Source organism: Ochotona princeps, chromosome 1, assembly GCF_030435755.1.
Source record: "Ochotona princeps isolate mOchPri1 chromosome 1, mOchPri1.hap1, whole genome shotgun sequence".
Taxonomy (NCBI): Eukaryota; Metazoa; Chordata; class Mammalia; order Lagomorpha; family Ochotonidae; genus Ochotona; species Ochotona princeps.
Genome location: NC_080832.1, coordinates 161,431,297 through 161,445,637, shown reverse-complemented (window position 1 = coordinate 161,445,637; position 14,341 = coordinate 161,431,297). Strand labels below are relative to the sequence as shown.

The 14,341-nt window shown below is 48.6% G+C and overlaps 1 protein-coding gene across 1 annotated transcript in view; it reads left to right on the top strand.

Annotated features, from left to right (window-relative positions):
* Positions 1 to 14,341, top strand: part of LOC131481031 (histone H2B type 1-C/E/F/G/I) — a 160,688-nt gene that overhangs the window by 12,326 nt on the left and 134,021 nt on the right. The window lies entirely within an intron of this gene.

Below are 14,341 nucleotides of genomic sequence, written 5' to 3'. Positions count from 1 at the left end.
GTAATACCTAGAGATGCCATGAAGAAAGCCTCCAGTCACCACGGCAACCTAGCAAGGGGTCACCGGGAGGGGGAAGAAAGTTTGGGAGGAGGATGAATCAAAAGTTCGAACCTGGGGGCATCAGACACTGCTGCCTGGAGCTGGTGGACAGAGAGGAGGAGGGTTTGTAGGCAGTGAGGGAAGAACAGAATATGTTCAAGGGAAGTGGGAACACAGGGCTGATGAGGGTTGGGGTCGGCAGGAACGGAGGTGGGTGCAGGAAGGGGTGGAGGGGTGGGGTTGACTCCCCAGGGGTCAGGGAGGGGCTGTGTGCAGCCTGCCAATCTCCACTGACTCAGGTTTCTCCAGGCCCTTCCTTCTGTGGGATGTTTTGTGGGGAAAAGGAGATCTCACAACATGCAAGTTTCTGAAGAATGGTAAAGGGTTGAAAGGGCAGGGCAGGTGGCAGGATGGCAATAGAATCACAGCAGGGCCAGGGGTGCTCAGAGGCCTTCATAGTGACAGAAGGCATGTCCAGTCATCTAAGAACCATGCATCCTGTGCTCAGAGGGTGGCAGGAGGAATGGGAGAGTGTGACTGCCATCCAGCAACTCAAGGTGGTGTGAGTTGGAGGTAAGTCAACGTGCAGGCCGCAGGGGCTGGGCCCATGAAGCTGTCTATCCATGAAGCCCAGAAACATGAGTACACCCAGGACACAGAAAGGGAATCAGAGCCAGTCAATTTGGACAGAAGGAAGAAAGAGAAAGAATCTGGCCTTACGGAAAGAGACAGGCTTAGTGTGGTTGGGGGAAGGAGTAGCGATAGAGGGAGTTTGGAAGTGGTTCGTGCATCAGCAGAGTCCCAAAGCAGAGGGGTCAGTCCTATGTCCAGAGATGTCATCACAATGCATAACAACTGGCAACGGCCAGGGACTGATCGGCAAGAGTAGGGTGGCCTGGTCAGAAGGATGAGGGCTATGCACAAGCGGCAGATCCCTTCTGGACCCTGCTGGGGAGAGGACCATCCAGGATCTTAGGATCAGCACTGCCAATCTCAAATAAGTGGACAACACAAGGGCAGGCAATGTCTTCTGTGCAGTGTAAGCTAAGCTAAGCTAAGTTCTACAGAACTTTCTGATGCTCCCTTGTAGGGTTTGTGCTCAGTGGTCCAATAAAGAACATGTGTTCAAAGTGAGCAAGAAGGGCCTTCACCTGCCCTAATGGCAAACTGGGCAGGTGCTAGACCTTCACGCTGTCACTCAAAGATCATTGGCCTACATGATCTTCGACATAGGAAGTTGACCACTGGCAGGCTTAGAGCAGACTGGATCACCGCTCAGTGGACCTGGGTGCTGAACCAGACCAGCAACTCAGCATTGTTGGCTGTGGACTGTTTCATTACAATTGCCGTTTGGTTTTCACACATTTTGGAGGAAACAGTGGTGCTGGGATTGCTTTCAGCAAGTTTGAAATATTTTGCATCTGTATTATGAAGACCATTGACCCTTAGCTGAATGAAATAATAATTTAAATCATTATAGCTAACAGGAAATTATTCAGGGTTCCAAGCAAGTAAAAGACCTCATATTAGAAAACTGAGTAATGTTTCCAGTGTACTGTGTCATCATAAAGCTACTGAGAGAAACCATGAAGGTTTAAACTTGACTGCGTTCATGGCAGATTATCTTAGATGAATCTACCTTTTGACTTTTTTATGTATTATCTTGAAAACAGTTTTTATGAAGTTCCTCACTGTCACCCATCTTCTTTTCCTAAGTTTAGAGTTTCCATCTTTTGTGGCTAGCTGGCTTTGTCTTCTAGTTCTCTCCTGTTAATTTTCACCGAGGCAACAGGTGCATCACTTTTGTTAGGGCTGAGCTTGGAGTGAGAGTAACTGGATTTTGAGAGCAGAAGTGTGGCTTCGAGGTTGTATCTACTTTTTCTAGGTTGTATCTACTTCTTGCAGTTCATTCTCTGTTTACTTCTGAACTATTCACAGCTGCGTTTCAGATATTGCAGTTGCTCAGTGGGGGTAGGGGTGTGTGTGTGTGTGTGCATGCGTTTGAGATGGTTCCAATTTATTTGAGTAATAACTTCATGCTCATGTTTATCAATCTCCTTTTTCTGCTTCTTGGAACTTCTCTATGGAGACAGGCTCCAGGAGCTGCTGGAGGATCTTGCACATGGAGGCGAAGAAAAAGACACCCCTTTTCCTTGGACCAGGAGGATTTGGGGTTCTCTGTCTTTATTTTGCTCATATGCTTCTTTGGTCACATGATTTCCTCTTGGAGCAAGTCACACACAACAGCTTGCACAGTCAGCCCTCAATACACTTTCCCTGAATCGAACTCAAAGCAAAAACCTCTTAAATAATACTGACTGGTAATATGGATCCCTTGAATGGCAGAAACATGGCCAGGTTGCCAAAGGGCTATGCCAAGGTGGTAGTGGGAGTCCTGCATGTTGTCAAGTTTTCAAAACAAAACAAAACAAGACAAAACAATAAGAGCATCAACACCTTGTGTTCTGGTTCTTGCAAACACATGATTTATTCCGAAGCTTGCCTTCTTTGGCTTTGGCTAGATCTCTCCATAAACTTGTCCACCTGACAAAGGAATCACATGGCAGTGAGATGAGGGCATGAGTCCAGGGCTGTGAGGGAGGAAGGTCACCCGGACTGGGTGATGGTGGCCTCACAGTTGAGCTGGTGAGGGTTGAACCTCCCTGCCTGATCTGGACACACACACACACACACACACACACACACACACACACACACACACATACGACCCTGATGACAAATCAGACTACTGAGAAGAAATGTCATGCCCAGTCAGAGACTTTTGGAGAACTTGTTCTGTGTTTTACTTATTGTTGCTCTTTGCAGTGAAAGATTTTGGGAGTTTTGCAACAAATAAAGATAAATAAGGGAGCATTTACGGCTGGGCCCTCTCATGATTAAGAGTAAACATTGTGTAAAGAAAGTCTGATGTTGGGGTTTTTAACAGAGAAATCTGGGTTCATCGCTTCAGCAAAACCCCCAACTTAACTATTGGACCAAGAGCAAGTAATATTATCCTGTCCATGAAGCCACTTATCTAACATCCACCTGCTCATACTTCTACTTCTGTCTTATCCATCCATTTTGTCATTCTACCCATGCACCCATCCTTGTCTTCATCTGTCATTCCTCTTTACTCATCTAATCCTACCTTTCCTCCATTATCCATTCAGTAGCTCATTGTTACTAAAGATTTTTCCCCCACCAAATGTCAGGCACTTTACACACTGCTTCTAAGCAGTAGTCAATATTCTAATATTGAAGTAAACAAAACAGAGGCAACCTAGCTTCTGTTCTCAGAAAGTTGATCTTATATGCAGATAAAGAAACAGACAAAGAATAGAGTTTTCTCAACAGATCCAGTGATACCCCAGGACCATGCATAGAACTGTTCTGACTCAACACCAGCAGTTCTTCTGTCAGGGTGCCTACATCTATGTCAGTGTCTTCTGAACCCGGGTCAGAGCATGCCCTCCCCCACAGCTGCTCCTCCAGGAGGAAGTCATGTGGCTGTTTTCCCATAATGAATCCACCAGTGTCTACCCACCTACACCCAGGACATGATCCTTTTGTGTAATCATTAAGTCTAAAGGGTGAATTCAGAAGACCTTTGTTTATTACAACTTCTGTGGTTTTGGGGTTTTCTTAAATCAGACATCAGTAGGCAGAGGTCCAGATGTTACCGGGTGCTGTGGTTCTGGAAAAGATACGTGGCGAGGTCAAAGGAACAAAATACAAAACCTCTTGATGTCAGAGCGGCTGGCCGTCAGGCCGTAGCAGGTGACTCATGAGGTGCAGTTCTCCCCTCCTTCTCTCCTTCCTCTCTTGTTTTCAGGATACCCCCTGGATACAGCTGACTTCCTAGCACAGCTCTGAGGTGTGTCAGCATGGAATCGGAATCCACACCTTTCATTCCAAGGCCATCCCTGGGAGACTGCTGAGTTGGGTCATCAAGTCTGTTTCTGCCACTCAGAACCCCGAGTTCTTGTTGAATCCCCTGGTTTACAAGTCTTCTCTACGTTTGGGCTTAGACGATGGCTCGGTCAAGATGCAAAAGAAGTTGTTTAATGACATGGAAAAATATTAATTATACAACATGAGCTGAAAGTGGGCTAGTTACACACAGTATACATAGTTTATTCTATGAATAGATTATAGCAAGTTACAATCAAAAGTTGTTATATTTTCTTTTAGCAGTTTTTTTTAAGATTTATTCATTTTTATTTAAAAGGCAAATCTACAGAGAGAGGGAGAGACAGAAAGATCTTCCACCCACTGGTTCACTCCCCAAACGTCCGGAGCAGAGCTGATCTGAGTCCAGGAACCAGAAGCCTCCTCCAGGTCTCCCTCATGACTATAGGGTCCCAAGGACTTGAGTCACAAGCAGGGAACTGGATGGGAAATGGAGCAGTCAGGACACCAGTCAGCTCCCATGTGGGATGCCTGCATGTGAAGGTGGAGGATCAACCTGTTAAGACATGGCACTGGTCCCTCTTCTAGCAGTTTTATAGTTCATGTTTTATCCTTAGGTCTGTGGTCCATTTGGAGCCAATTTGATGTTAGGTATGAGGTAAAGACAAGGTTCATCTTTCTGCTTATGAATCTCCATAGGATTGGTTTTGTACCTGCATTAAAAAGGAGGTGGCCGTGTTTGTGCAGTCTATTCCTGAACTCTGTTTTCAGTTTTAGTTGAAAAGTCATAGTATTAATTATTGGTATTTGATGGTAATCTTTGAAATCAGGTAGGTAGCTCTTCCAACTTTCCTTTGTTCCTCTCAATTTATTTTGGTGTTGCTCAAACATTTCAGAAATTACTGATGTCCATGATGACATCTTTCTCCATTATGCTGTTACTTCACATTTCTTCTCTGATTCTTGGTCCCTCTTCATTTTTCCCGGAGCAACTAACTCTTGTTGTCTGGCCTGCTACTCATTCAGATGGCATCCACCCTTATCAGAGAAAACAACAGGACCACGCACAGTAACTGTAGCCCATGGTCTCCTCTGTCACTTCTCACACATGTTACTACACAACTGAAAGGGCCGGTAGAGAGGAGTCTACTTCAGATACCACAGAAGGATCATGTGGTTTCTGATTATGTTTGAGCTACAATCCGACCATAACTAAATAGCTAGGGTCTCTTATATTTACAGGAATCCGATTGTGGAAATCCATTTTCAATCTCACCTCTCAATGACTTCCTGGTTTTGAACGCATTCTCATTCAGCTAATCGCTCTTAGGAGAATGACAGTTCCTCTGAATTCTGGCTTTTAGATATTAAACCACAGAAAAGTACCCCAAAGATATCAAGTACATGACAAATGCTCCTTAATGTGACTGTGGCTTTAGAAAAAAATAGCAACCATATAATTAATCATAAGAGTTGACTTCCAGTATCAGAGGAAGTCACACAGGACAAACACATAGAATTGTGTCCCCCAAATGTCAAGAAAACCCACCTATCCAGAAGAAAAGAATGATAGGAAGCATGCTGAATCATGTCGCAGTTAGAAAGGGCTGGGGAAATTTTCTCAGCCTTATTAATATACTTAAGAAGTTTCAAGTGAGAGGAGAGAAAGGAAACAAGAGAGGGAGAGAGAGAGAGAGAGGAAGGAAAACCCAGCAGATGTGCAGTAGGGAAGTGAACTTTCTGAAACGTGCAAGGCACTCCCCTGGGCAGTGGGGGATCCGGAAGACTGGCTGCCTCAGGGTAGGGAAATAAAGCCAGTATGTGTAGGAGTCACATTTGTCAGTGGGAATGCCCCCAGGTGTCCTGCTTCTTAAAATGTACAAGGTAGCCATCAGCAACATCCTGTGCAGCTCTTCCCCAGGCGGAGCTAGGTCAGAGGGTCATTTGATTCAGGAGCAAGTCCTGCAGTGACCACAATCTCACCCCAAACAGCGACAGGTAACATCGGCCAAATATTTGCTATGCCAGGTACGTATGCACCACATGTGTAATTCAACTCTCACAATGTGCATCTTGTTGTTCTTCTCACTGTACACTTGAGCACATCGGGGCTTGCCCAAATACTTGGGATCTGAAGCTAAGACAGGTGCACATGAATATGATGGGAGACCACCACCATCTCCTCTATTTCTGTGGTATCATACTCTGTACACCCCAAATCCTCCTCCTTTCCCTTCCTCCTAACACAAACATATGGCAGCATCTCTCATCTGTGTAGGTAACACTGACGTTAAGAGACTCAATCAGCACGTCTCCCACAGGTTCGACTTAATCACCCCAGCCTTGTACACCCAAGCATCAGGCACCATCAGGCACAGCAACCTGGAGTCCTCCTCCCAGAGGGCTTGCTTTCTCCCTGGATACCCAAACCCTGCTGCAGACCTGTGCTCGCCTGTGCTTTCCTTCCAGCTCCTTGACCTGGCACTCAAAGGATGAGCCTGAGTGCTGTAGCTCAGGCTTCATATGAGACAGTGAACTCCAAAGTCAGCCCCTTCTCAAGGCATGCTAATAGCTGTATCCAGCACAGCTGCAGAATGCACATTGCAAATGTTCACTTAGTACAGTGTTACAAGTGCCTGAGTCACCTGCCAAGGGGAAGACAGGTCACTGCAGGGAGGAAGGGGTTGTAGGAATCCATCTGGAGACTCCCTCAAGTGCACAGGGCGGCAGGAAAACTTGGGTGTGCAGCCAGACTCCACAGAGCAGAGTGAATGAACAGTGCTCTCCTCTGCTGCTCAAGGCCCTGTGCTTGAAGGATCGCATGGCTGGTTTGGTTGTGGTAGAGTGGGGTTTAATTGTTTGTTCTAGGTCCTTGCCATACACGAGGATTCTGGGGATTCTGGGTGCTGGCATATGTATTAATTAGAAGGAGCTGGTGCTGTGACATAATAAACTTAAGCTTCTACCTGCAACACTGGCATCGGACATGGGTGTCAGTTCGTGTCCAGCTGTTTCACTTCCAATCCAGCTCCATGTGATTGCACTTGGAAAAGCAGCAGGGAATGGCCCAAGGTCTTGGGCCCCCGCACCTATGTGGTAGACCTGGAAGCGGCTCCTGGCTTTGGATCAGGTTAGCTCCAGTTGTTGTTGCCATTTGGGAAGTGAATGAGCGATAGGAGACTCTCTCTCTCCCCTCTATGTCTGCTTTGTGTAACACTGCCTTTCCAATAATAAAAAAAGGGATTTATTTTTATTGGAAAGACAGAGTTGCAGGAGAAAAAGAGACAGAGAAAATTATTTCATTCGCTGGGCCACTCCCCAAGTGGCCACAATGGCCAGAGCCGAGCTGATCTGAATCCAGGAGCCAGGAGCTTCTTTTGGGTCTCCCATGCGGGTGCAGTGTACCAAGGCCTTGGACCATCCTTCACTGCTTTCTTAGACCCTGAGCAGGGAGCTGGATGAGAAGTGAAGTGGCTAAGACACAAACCAGCACATACCTGGGATCCCAGCTGTTGTAAGGCAAGGATTTAGCCACTAGGTCATTGTACCAGGCACTGATGAAAAAAAGTAAATTCTAAAAAGGAAAACAAAAAAAGTTATTTAGACGATGAGGAAAGCACGCACAGGCACACACACACGAACGTGGGTGGATACTGGGTCCACAAAGAGTAGGGATGTGGGAAGGGAGGGAGAAAAGGCATTTTCCTGGCAGGTCTGCAGGTGACCCATTCTGGAGGCTGGCCAGCTTCTCATACTGGTCCAGTGCCACCAAGCTCCTTGCTCTGCTAACTCTGTTCCTAACACAAACCCAATGTTCTCTTCTAAGCTAGAGATAATTGCCCCAAATTCCCCTCCTAAAATTTTCCCTGCTGCAATGGGCTCCCAAGGAGTTTCCCCTAGCCCCATCACATAGTCCAGAGCCTCCCGCCACCAGCCAAGAGAGGCTGGAGGACGTCTTTCCTCCAAGGACTCAAAAACACCGGCTGTCTTCATTCGCAGCATTGGTGAATGCTCCTTTGAGGGTTACAGGCATTCAAGTAGCAATGGCTGCTGTCTGTGGGTTGCTGACCTTGCGGTCACCCCAAGGGTCATGATGTTCTCAGAGGTCCACCTCAGGGTGTCCTTGGGCCATCTTTCTGCAGTGCCTTAAGCTCTGGGTTCACCCCACTCCCCCGCCCAGGAACCTAGACTCTTTTCTCCATCCAGGGTGCAGGTGCCAAGGGGTTACAACGAAACACACCCAGACCCCTCCAGTGAGTACACCCACCCTCCTCTTCCTGTGTAGACCAAGATCAAGAATGCAGTACTTGGGAAAGAACTTGGGGCCCCAAGGCACAAGCTGGTGTGGGCTGTCCCCTGCCTTACCCAGCTACTCACCCTGCATCTTTTTGCTCCCCAAGGAGCCAGAGGGCAGGCCGGAGGTCTCTTAGATCTCCAGGTAAGGGGAAATTCAAATAATTCTGAGAAGGGATAGAAATCCCCAGGGAAGGAGTGGCTGAAGAAGTGTGACCCGGGTCTACGTGGAGGGGGTGAAGCCAGGGACACAGCACCCTAAGGTCTATAGGCAGCATCACAACAGAACTGTCACTGTGGGGAACAGGCTGGCTTCTCCTGGTGCAGCTGCCCATCTGGGAGATGGTGCGGACTCTGGGGGTCAAGAAGTATTGGGTTTGAGGCTGCAGCTGTTGGCAGAGGACTGGCTTAGTGGAGAGGAGTCAGGGACCAGAGCCACCCAGAGGTGAAGGTGGAGATAGGATGAGAACATGCAGAGATGCTGGGAGACCCAGCCCACGTGGGAGTTGGGGAGCAAGGAGCTGGAGGACAAAGCTGCCATCTTGGGCTGTTGGGGGTTGCATGGTGGTTCTTCCCAGATTCTGAAGCAGAAGTGAGTCCAAATCTCTATAGGGTCAACACGTGGCCTTTGTAGACAGAGGGCATGACAGAAGAGGCGCCAGACCCACTGTGATTGATGTCCTTATAGATAATGCCTGGGGAGATGCAGACAGACTCAGAGGAAATCCAGAAATGCCAGAGATGGCCAGACCCCCTGCAAAAAAAAAAGCCCTCAAAGGCCCCTTGAAGGACTCAGCCCTAGCAGCCCCTGATTCTAGACTTTCACCTTCCAGGGAAAAAAAAATTAAAGAATAATAATCATACCATCTGATGCTATGTAGTGTATCCCAGCAACCAACATGAGATGGGAGTTATTCAGAAAGTTCGTGACAAATAGGCATCATGAGGAAACCATGGAGATTAAAAAAATGTTTTTGCAATAAAACAAATGATGCCAACTGGCAAGATGCCATGCACTTTTTGTGAGTGACCTGGGTGGTTATAGCTTTTCTACAAAGACGGTAACCCTGGAGTGCAGAGGGTCTCTGCCCCACTCCTTCCATGGGGAGGCTGGCCAGCCCGATGAGAAGGAAGGCTGACCGGTGCAGCCTGGGGCCCGTGGGAATGACTGGGGGCACTGTGGCCGGTTGGGCATGATCAACAAGTGACAAAGAAGGGTCCCTGGAGCCAGGTGACTTGTGGTCACGGAATAGAGAATGAGCTTGGGAGAGTAAATGGATCAGTACCAGCCAGCAGAAAGTAATGGCGAGACCCATTGCAGGGACAGAGAAAAAAGGATGGAAGAGATGGCCTTGGCAGCAGGTGTCTGTTGTCAGCTCTGCAGAACAGGAGTCAGCCCTTGCCAGCCATTCATCTTCCCCCTTGCAGAGCCACAGGCGCCCTTAGGGGAGCTGGAGCAGCTTTCACAGGTGAACAGGGTTGTCTTGCTGAAAGGCTCCTGTGGACCATGGCCACAGGGCCTCTGTGTCAGCTTCTAGGGCGGAGCCCAAGAGAACAGAATGTACTTAACAGCTTTCTCTCTTTTACTTGTAGAAACTCCGTGACAACCAACCACTTGCATTTGGGTCATTGAAGATATGGACCACGGAGGACTTTCTGTGACACATTCACCCTCTTACTCATTTGTGGAGCCCACGGTTCGATCAGCCTGGGAACTGGGCCCTGAATGGAAGACCAGGGCACTTGTGGTGGCTTTGTTATCAGAGTCTGCTTTTGCACAGGGACGCTCCACACCAGGTTACTTTTCCACCAAAAGTGAAAAAAAAAAATCCACCAACTCACCATGTTCTGAAATAATTCAAATGCCAGCCTCAAAGGCATTTTATCCTTCAAAAAGTGTGTATTCAGGGATCAGTGCTGTGCTGCGCTGGGTTAGAGCATCGCCTGGGAGGCCAGCATCCCATAGGGGTGCTAGTTTGAGATCTGGCTGTTCCACTTTCTGATGGATCCAGTTCCCTGTTAATACATCCAAGAGCTTGGTTTGCTGCTGCCCATGTGGGAAACAGAGGGAGTTCCAGGTTTTGGTGTGACCTGGCCCAGCTCTGGCCATTGCAGCCATTCAGGGAGTGAACCAACAGATGGAAGACACACCCTCCCACCCCGTAATTTTGTTGTTGAAGTGTAGCCATATGGTTGTGAGAATTGGGGTTCAAATGAGAAAGAAGCCTTACCCAGGAGAACACTATAGTTCAATTTCATAAAAAGATCTGGAACTGTTATCCACACGCAGGTGCTATTAGCAGACCTGAGTTTCATTTCTACATCAAGGGAGGAAAAATTCATGAGTTGCCTGGAAATAAAACCGCGTTCTGACCAGTGAGGGTTCACACATGAGGAGCTGGGTGCTGGGGTCAGATGCTTACAAAGCTGTGTAAAGGACACCCGGGCTGAAAATGCCAGGGGTTGTCTTCCTTTCGTCCTTTGATCATCTGGCTCCCTCTAGAGGACCCCTTGACACCCGCGAGTAGGGCAGAGATTTTACTGTTACATCACCTGATCCATCTTCCAATCAACTCCTGCTCAGCTAGAGCCGGGAGGAAAAGGACTCATCAGATGTCACCTGTGAGCCAAACTCTCCATGTGGCTCTCAACCAAAGGTCACCACCTCAGGAAGCTTTCCTGGATTTCCCACGTGGGCCTGCCTTGCTTGTGTGCTGATGTATGGTGGCACACCTCACACCATGATTTCTCACACATCTTTTCCCTCTAGACTAAAAACCACTGGAGCATCCATTTCTTCTCTTTTTGTGGTATCACTGAAGCCAAGAGCCCAGAATTCCATCTAGATCTCCTAGGTGGGGTGGCAGACGCCCAAGCACTTGGACCATCCTTCGCTGCTTTCTCCAGAGCAATGGCTGGGAGCGAAATAGAAAGCGGAGCAGCTGAGACTTGAATAAGCCCCTCTGGTGCTAAAATGCTGGTGCTGTGATCAGCAGCTTAACCTACTGTGCCACAAGGCCAACCCCAGCCGAAGACATATTCTAAGGTTACCTGAAGGGAAACAAATGAAGGATAATTGTAGTTTCTGTGATTAAAAACAGAAACACCCTTTGCCACAGGAAGACATAGGATGCTGTGTAAATAAAACAGAGAGTCAATGTGTGACTTTAATGCAGGCTAATCTGCCTGTGGTTCTGATTTGGTGCTCCACTTCCCATCCAGCTCGCTGCTAAAATGACAGGGAAAGCAGCAGCGCATGGCCCGTGTGGCTCAGCACCTGCTACCCTCATCGAAGACCCAAATGGAGTTCTGGGCTCTGGGTTCAGCTTGGCCCAGTCCTGATCATCATGACCATTTGGCAAATGGAAGACCTGCTTCCCTGTCTCCCATCCCCCTCTGGTAGGCTCTGCAGGGAGGTACAATGTGTGTGTGTGGTGCAGCAGCGGAGAGAAGGGCTTCGGGCATCATGGAGCTTCTGTTTCTTCCTGATGAAAGCGCCTGAGATGAGGCATGGCTGGCTGCATGTCCCCTGAGACAGCGATGGTGACGGCGGCTGCAGCAGAGCCTGGCCCTGGGCTCAGAGCTCCCCCAACCCTGACTTACACTCTCAGGGTTGGCAGCACCCCTGAAAGCTTACCTTGTGGATGTCTTGGGAGGAAATGTGACTGAAAAGAAATGGGGGGACAGTGCTGTCTTAGGCAACTGACAAATTTTATTTACAGGGTTCCAATTTATATACATTTAGCAAAGCAACGCTTCAAACATAGTTCAGCTCAGACATTGGTTCCTGTGATCAGGTTTGATACACAACTCACATCACAGGTATGTAAACAGGGAGTTCCAGGAGAGCTAACAGGGCACCAGGATCAAAGCACCATTGGTGTGAGATGTTGATAAGGAGCACTGCTTTGATCTAAGATAATTGACTAACTGGGCACAGATGTTTGCCATATATCAGGGGAGAATGAAATCCCATCCAAGGACTCACTGGGGGCAAGAGTGCACTCTGGATGAGAGGTCCTCCACTTGCTCTGTCCTGGAGCCTCTTAACAGGATCCCACAGGCCTCTGCTGTCCTAGCTACCACGCTGGATGTATTCCGACACACCCCTGTGACAACTCTTCCCTATGCTATGCTGCAGCGATCAGCCCTCCGTGCAGCCAGGAACTCTGTCCACGTGTGAGGGAGGCCACAGCAGAGCTGTCGGCAGAGCCTGGCCAGCTTGTGATGGGGACATGAGCATCTCACACTGGGGCACCTGGTGGAGGGTAGGCTGGTCTGCTTCAGATCCAGCTGGCTGTTCCCGCAGCAGCGGGAGCAGCGGGGCTGGCCCAAGTGCACGGGAGACCTGGATGGAATTCGGACTCCTGGCCCAGCCCTGGCCGTTTGTGGTCGTCTGGGGAGTGAACCGGTAGGTGATTTTTCTCTCTGTATGTGTCTTTCTTCCCCTCCTACCACTGTCACTGATATTTAAACAAGTAAATAGATCTTTCAAAGAAACAAGAAAGGACTTGGGTCACAGAAGCCTTTCTTTTGGTTAGTTAGGAGTGCTGAATCTGGGATTTGGGCTCAATTTTGGGTGCTCAAAGCTGAGCTGGACTGAGTCCTGACTCCCACAAGGCAGGCGGCTGGCCTCAGCAGTGATTTCTTCCCACTGATCTCATTTTCCTCTTTGAAACAGTTTCCTCCAGTGCCAATGAACTCAGGCGGGACTGGGCACAGGATGTTGGACTAGCTCTTGTTTGGCTCTTCTTTCTTTGAATTTCCTGAGCTACAGAAAGGGGGTGGGGCAGATTCCTACTTCCAGAACAGCTGAGAGAGTTCCATAAGTCAGGGTGGGCAAAGAGCCTAGAACAGTGAATGGTACCCCAGAACTCTCCCATAAGTGTTAGGTAGGACTTTTTTTTCAAATTTTTCATTGGAAAGTCACATATACAAAGAAAAGAGGGAGGAAGATCTTCCGTCTGTTGATTCACCCCCACCCATGTGGCCACAACAACTGGAGCTATGCCGATCTGAAGCCAGGAGTCTGGAGCCTCTCCTGGGTCCTCCATGTGGGTGCAGGGTCCCAAAGCTTTGGGCTGTCCTCAACTGCCTTCCCAGGCCACATGCAGGGAACTGGATGGGAAGCGGGGCTGCCGGGATTAGAACCACACACGCCTTGCATGTGCAAGGCAAGGAATTTAGCTGCTAAGCTTCTGTGCCGGGCCCCACCAGGACTTACTCTTATTGGTGTAAATAATGGCTGGCTGAGTGAGATGTGGAGAGCTGGCAGCCAGCTCCGTCTGCCAGATGGCTTTCAAGGCATGTCTCCTGTCTTACCACCATCCTCATCACTCTCATAGGAGATGAGGTAATATGTCGCGGTCCTCAACCCTCCAAAAAGAAGGCTTGCTTGTTGCATGCTATAAAACCATTGGATTCCTTCATCTCCAGACCTATTCCACAGTCCTCAGGGGCAGTGAAACTTTCTGGAATTTTAAGATGCCTTCTTCCAAGGCAGAAGACAGCTCATACCCTGCATCCCAGCAGGCGCAAATGGTCCATTTGCTCAGGGTGCCAGGCAGTAGCAGAACCAGAGACTCGTCCTGCTGTGCTTGCAGCCAGGCTGCAAAGCTGGAGGGACAGAGGAGCTGCTCCTGACCACATGCCCATCTCTGGCTCATCAGGGTGACCTTTGGGGATAGCTGGGGCATTGCACCTGCTGTGCTCGCAGCCACACTGGGAAGCTGGAGGGACAGAGGAGCTGCTCCTGACCACATGCCCATTTCTGGCTCATCAGGGTGACCTTTGGGGGGTAGCTGGGGCATTGCACCTAAATTCTTCATTTTTCCATCTCTGACGTCCATAGCTCTCATGGGCAATGTCACACATTAATGGATTCTTTTCACCTACAACGATAATGCCTTGGAGTCCCAGCAGAAGACAAAGGAGAGTTGTTGGAGTGAGGACATTTGATAATCAGGTTTAGTGAAAGGAGGCTTAGTGGTAAAGGTGTGGACAAGTTGGACAAAGCCACAGTGTAAATCAGTTATTCCTGCCTGCCCTTTGTGTCCAGGAAGCTCTTACTGTGTGCACTACAATCTCAGAAGCTAGA